The following is a 6,297-nucleotide window of genomic DNA, read 5'->3' as shown; positions in this document are numbered from 1 at the left end:
AGACATGCCTGTTATGAATTTGCCATCATTGTGTGATTCCATTTTCCTGCTAGCAAAGCAAATTTCATATGACAGTAATTAGCAGATAAACATGTTGCCTATAATTCCTCTACATTTGTTAGTGGAAATATCCCAAGATGTAAGTTACTTGACTACTTTTTATTACACACCACTTGGAACTTCAGAGCTCCCAGAAGCTGATTATGTGCATAGGAGGCAAATCAAACCAAACAAAAATCCCAACTTCCCCTTCCACCAAAAAACAACCCCTCAAACCCACAATGCAAATTGGAATTATTAATATGCTTCTGTAAGTCAGTTTACAAAAAATAGTAACTTTTAAAAAATCTTACGTTATAGCTAGTGACTATTTTGTTGTTGTCGTATTTAACTAAGTAATAGAATTTGTTAAGAGTGCAAGGGTCTCTGTGTGACATTTTGAATGATCCAGCAATTGCAGGCTGCATCCAGCAGCTGAAATATAGTGAGTCTGTATCGGGAAGGACCATGGCCCCTCAAGACAAAAGCTTGATTCCAAAGCTGCAAGAGGAACCTGAACAAAGTGGGCGTCAACTGCTTTTGTATGCCTAGCCTCTCTTAATCTGGTAACAGAGCCATCTCTTCCCCTATTCTTAGAGCATAAGGTTTTGGTGGAGCTGACTCCATCTCCTGGGGTGAGCATGTGACTCATGCTGGTACCACATTCTCTTGACTAACAAATGAATGATGCAGAGATAGGTGACATTACCACGTCAGACCAATGAAGCCCTACTTTGGAGCTTTGCTGGATCTTGAGAACTAAGGCCTTCACTATTCATTGGGTTGCTAAGCTGGTGGAATCAATGAGGCAGGTAGACATTCTCAGGGAGTACCCTGAGAATAAATCCAGCACCAAAGAAGGTAGTGTTGCATAGAGAAAAGGAGATTCAATGGCTTTGAGTATATTCGCAGAGTTATCTATCCATCACCACAATCCCTTTTAGAATATTTTCGTTAACCCAAAAAGAACTGTTGCTCCCCTTAGCCATCATTCCCAACCCCTCCAGTCTCTCTCCTCAGTGCTAAGCAAGCATTAATCTATTTTTCTGTTTGTTCAGATTTGCCTACTCTGGACATTTTTAATAAATGGAATCATATAATACATGGTCTTTAGTTCCCTTTTTATGAACTTTCATAGCTCCCTTTAATTCTCCTTGCATCTCTTATTAGAATTAAAATTTAACATATATATATATATATATATATATATATATATATATATATAATCATTCACTTAATGTTTGTTTCTCCCATTAGACCATACAGTTTCACCAAGGCAGGGACTTCATGTATTTAATTGCCATTACTTAACCCAATGCCTGTGCCTCACAGAATAGGCACTTAATAATATTTACACAATAAATAAATGAATAAATGGATTAATGAATGGATGGTTGAATGAATAAACTTGATACTCATCCTACTGCCACCACTAGGATAGATCCAGAAATACCAGTATATTTAGCGCAGTGAAAGGATTAACTTACTTCAAAACTAGTTCCCCATGTTAGGAGAAAGAGAAATAAATATCTATTTAACAAGAGAGAGTGTGGTTTCACATGCAGATGTGTAATATTTGTAAATAAAAAGTAGACTGTTTGTGTATAGGAGTAGAAGAGAGAGACTCAGTAGGCTGGAGCTAAGTTAAAGTAAACTATTTATTGCACTAACTAAGCCATAGTGTGGCTGCTGCCAACTGGTCACAACTGCAGTTTTTTGGTTTTGTTTTTTTCTTAAAGGCCTCAGTCTCTGTAAGATGCACGTTGAGTAGTTGGAAAAGAAAGGGTCCTAATGCTCGGAATTTTCTTGGGCATCCTCAACTCTTTAAGGCCTTACCTATCAGTGTTTAGGTTGGATTGTTCTCTGCCTGTCCCTGTAACCAGACAGAAAAGAACGAGAAGGGAGATAAGTCAAACGTATGCCTTGTTACTTGAGCAAGCAGCTTGTAGAGTGGGACACACGCACTCCCTGCTTGGATGACTTCTCGATTCTGGGGTTTGGCAAAGCTGTTGCTGAAAACATTGAACAAAATAAACTGCAAAATATAGAAGGAATGCAGAAAAAGTCATGAAAAACAAATTGTGATTCATACCGATTATGGTCTAATGGCTACAAAATTTTCCCAGCTTTTATTTGAACTTTATAAAAAAATCAGCTGCAGTAGAGGCTCTGCTGGTGGTTTGACAAAAAGGGGATTTTCTATAAATAATGAGTTTATGTTTGGGGTGTTGATTCTATTTTTAATAAAGCAAATATCATTTTTATTTCTTTGCTCCTCTGTTGAAGACATAAATTCCCAAAGTAATCCCAGCTCTTAGATGGAGAAAGCATAAAGAATACATACAAACAAAGAGATTATTTCAGAGATGGGTCATTTTTTCTCTTTTGGTCATTCATAAAGACCTCAACAATTATATACAGAGTTATAAATGCCTTATGTGGCACCAGGAGGTGCATAGATATGTTCCTTTTCTTGGGCTCAGCAAATCCTTAATTAGAAATGCAGTGAAATTGATTTCTTGAATGAAGATCTCTATGATGATCCAAAGGTTATAATTTATTTCTTTTGAGACTCAAGATTCAAATGAAGAAGTCATCAGGACCAATTTAGAGAAATCCTGACCAGTGGGGTACTTCACAATATAGTATCGGAAGTGTGTACTCCCAGAATTACTGCACAAAGTTCAAATATCCAACCAAGCTCTAGCCGACGAAGGGATGTACACACACCTACCTGGTGTAATCAGTAAAAGGAGACCTGTAGTGTTTGGCTTTACTTCCTTCCTCCCACCCCCCCAGTCAACTATCTCCCACTTGTCTGTAGCTTTTGCTATCAGAATCACCATTTATTTCTAATTTCTTTCAGATAATTCAGTGCCTTCTAAATTCTTCTGATTTAACAACCTGGCAAGCTTGTTAAAATTACAAATTCTAGGTCCCAGTCATGGAAACAGATTCCTCAGAGAAATCTCTCTTTTTAGTAAGTGCCCCAGGTGATTCTTATGATAAAACAAATTTAGGAAAAATGAGGCAAATGATAATTTTTCAGTTTCACTTTATGATAGCAGAGTACTTTCATGAAACCCTTTCATGAGTTCCTCACAATGGATCTGTGACAAAAATATTATTTATTCCATTTTAGATAAGAGGAAACTGAGCCTCTAGAAGGTAAAGTAGCATGACCAAGGTCACGTGGGGCTGGCCTTTGACTCCAAATTGCTGGCTTCTTGTCCAGGCCACCTCCACCCCCTACCCCGCCAAGCTCCGCTGCCTTCCCAAAGCTTATGGTAGCATCAAAGCTTATGCCAATGATGGTGGCATTGGCACAGAGAAAGTCTTGTGGAAGCAAAGAAAGAAGAGAAGAGAATTATGATGGGGGCTTTGAGAGCACCTAAAGGATCTCGAAGAAAGACAAATCATTTGATAGTTGAAGAAGAGAGAAGAGAGTAGGTGAATAAAGTCATGGAGATCTGAATGGTAAATTGATCACTGATTAACGGAAAGCTATTGAAAATAGTTAGAGCCTAAGTAGCATTTTATAAATCTCTTCTTTAGAACACTAGTTCTACAAGATACTCCATGAAAGAGGGATTCTGCACTGAAATAAATTTAGGAAACTTGGTGAGCTTCCCTCCAGTGAATAGATTCCCAAAGCTCATCTGCATATCGAAGTCTCTGAGAAGTCCTGCGGCAAACACATCTAATTAAAAATTTAACAAGAAATATTCCAAACGTATTTGACTGTGGAACTGTCCCTCCATTTTTCTGTAAAATATGCATAAACAGCTGTCTGAACACACTTTGGGAAATGCTGGCCTAGGACAGAGATTTAGAGTTGGGAATATATCCATGGGAGTGTTTAATACTATGTGCAATATTATAATTACACCCAAATAAGAAGTTTAATGTCCTACATTTAGGGTCAAGCTTCTACTAATTTCTTTTCCCTACTTAAAACTTGAGATTCTGTTCTTACGTGTTTTTCTATTGTGTCTTTGCTCATTCTGAAGACAGGGAGGGGAGGGGAGAGAAAGACAGAGAGAGCGAGCATAAAATAAGCAACAGAGTGTGCATTGCTCAAAAGTTTGTGGATTCTTTCTTGTTGCTAACACAAAGCAAGTGTATGGTATGAGAATCAAGTGGGAGTGGAGCTAAGCCCTGGAATGTGGAAACCCAGCCTGTCTGGAGCCCCTGGCTCTTTCCAGGCATCTGGATTGGAGGCCCAGCCTGTCTTCCTTTCTGCCCTTGCCAATCTGTCTCTCTGGGGATGGGACGACCTAAAGGTGTGCCTCACTGATGTGCTTCCTGCTCTTCGTGCATTTAACCGTAATTGAGAAGAGCTCTTGCATTCCGTGGACCTCTTGGGCCCCATGGCTGCCCTAATCACGGTCCATGTGGCCTTTAGTCATAGTCAGAAAGAATAGTAGCAGAAGCATAACTGGGCAGTCTTGCAACTGCATCAGTCTTTCCAAGATGTAGCACTACTCTGGCAAGAATGCGGATGCTATCTGCTCATGGTTATGAGTCCCATATGTCAGAGCCTGGTGGCACCCAGAGACGCCTCTCAGCTTGGGTGGGTAATTGGGTGGAGATGGGAGTGAATGTTTAATAGTTCAGATGATGGAATTAGGCTCACAAAGGGGGTGGGTAGGGGGTTAGGGAGGAATTATCCTCTTCCTCCCTTTATTATTTTTAAACTTAGCCTTTAAGCAGAGAGAAAACTTATTTCAGTTGTTTGTGCTCAGATACTTTGGAGATGATTGATTTCTCAACAGTGTGAGCTTGGTCATTATTACTTAATGGGGCCCTGACTTTGACCTGTCCTAGGTCTGATACAGCAAAAGAACAGTTGGAAGGCAATAGGTGAGAAAGTTTGATTTGGAAGAACAGTGTTTAGAAAAGTGAATTTGTATGCATTCTGAAGGGGTGGTGTACCACTCTCTCACTGTCTCCAGTGGTTTGCTGATAAATATTTAATGACCAACTCTCAAAAAACGAAAAAGTGTGTATATATACACATATGCATACACATGTAAGTTTATTATACATTTTACTGATATAAATGATATGTTGCAAGAAATTTATAAATGATACCACATAAAATACTCTTTATTGCAAATCTCATGTAGTCAGTTGATTCTTATGGAATTATTTTGATGATTGCTATCAAGCTTTTATATCCACAGATGATCTTTGGTTACAACTGACGAACAAGCATGGTTCCACTATGACTGCTGATGCTTTTGCTTATGTTAACAAATAAGATGAAAATGAAACAATAAAGATATATGTCTAGGATTGCCAGATTTAGCAAATAAATATAAAGGAAACTCCACATTTGAATTGCAGAGAACAACAACTAAATTTTTAGTATGAGTGTGCTCTGAACAATATTTGGGATATACTTATACTAAAAATATTGGTTATTTGAAATTCAGATTTAACTGGGCATCCTGTCTTGTATCCAGCATCGAAGAACTTCACTTGTTCTTCAGTGACATAACTTCTATGCTGAATCACATGATGGTTTTTGAATGCTAGAAGAACATCTCTCAATTTTTTTGTGTTGTTTGGAATGTAACAACTGTACACATAAGACAACTTTAAGTTTTATCTTCATTCATGACATTTTCTTCATCACTCTCTTGAGTCTAGAGAATCAACAAAACTATAAACCACACCCTGATTCGTGGCATTTACCAGTTTCCATAATGTGTGTACTCCCACCATAGCCAGCTTTAATCTACCAAAGTGACATCCCTGAAGGAGGAACTGGGAAGACACATGAAGGATTATATAGCATCCTACAGCATTTCCATTATACAGATACAATAGACACAAATGACCTTCAGAGCAACATTTAGTAAAATAATTAGAAAGTGATGACTTTTGAGTATTTATTATCTTTGTTTTTAATGTAATTTATTTATAATATAATTTATTTAATATGTATACTTTATTTATAATATAATTTATTTAATGGTAAGTTAATAAAAGGTTTGTTTAAACTGCTCACAAAGTTCTTGACAATGAGCAGTTAATAATGACCTGATAATGACCAGCTCTTGCAAGCGATGAACAATCATTCCAGCACATTACTGAATCTATCCATATCGCCTTACTGTTTGATTCATTTCTAAAATATGCTTGGCTCCTAGAGGTGATTGAGTCAGTGATCTTTGCAAAGTTGCTGGGGAGATTTGAAAGAAAAGAAAAAACTACTCAAGGGAGCACTGAACATTTATTGGGCATTATCTC

This window comes from Pan troglodytes, chromosome 4, assembly GCF_028858775.2.
Source record: "Pan troglodytes isolate AG18354 chromosome 4, NHGRI_mPanTro3-v2.0_pri, whole genome shotgun sequence".
NCBI classification, from domain to species: domain Eukaryota; kingdom Metazoa; phylum Chordata; class Mammalia; order Primates; family Hominidae; genus Pan; species Pan troglodytes.
This window is presented reverse-complemented; position numbering follows the sequence as displayed.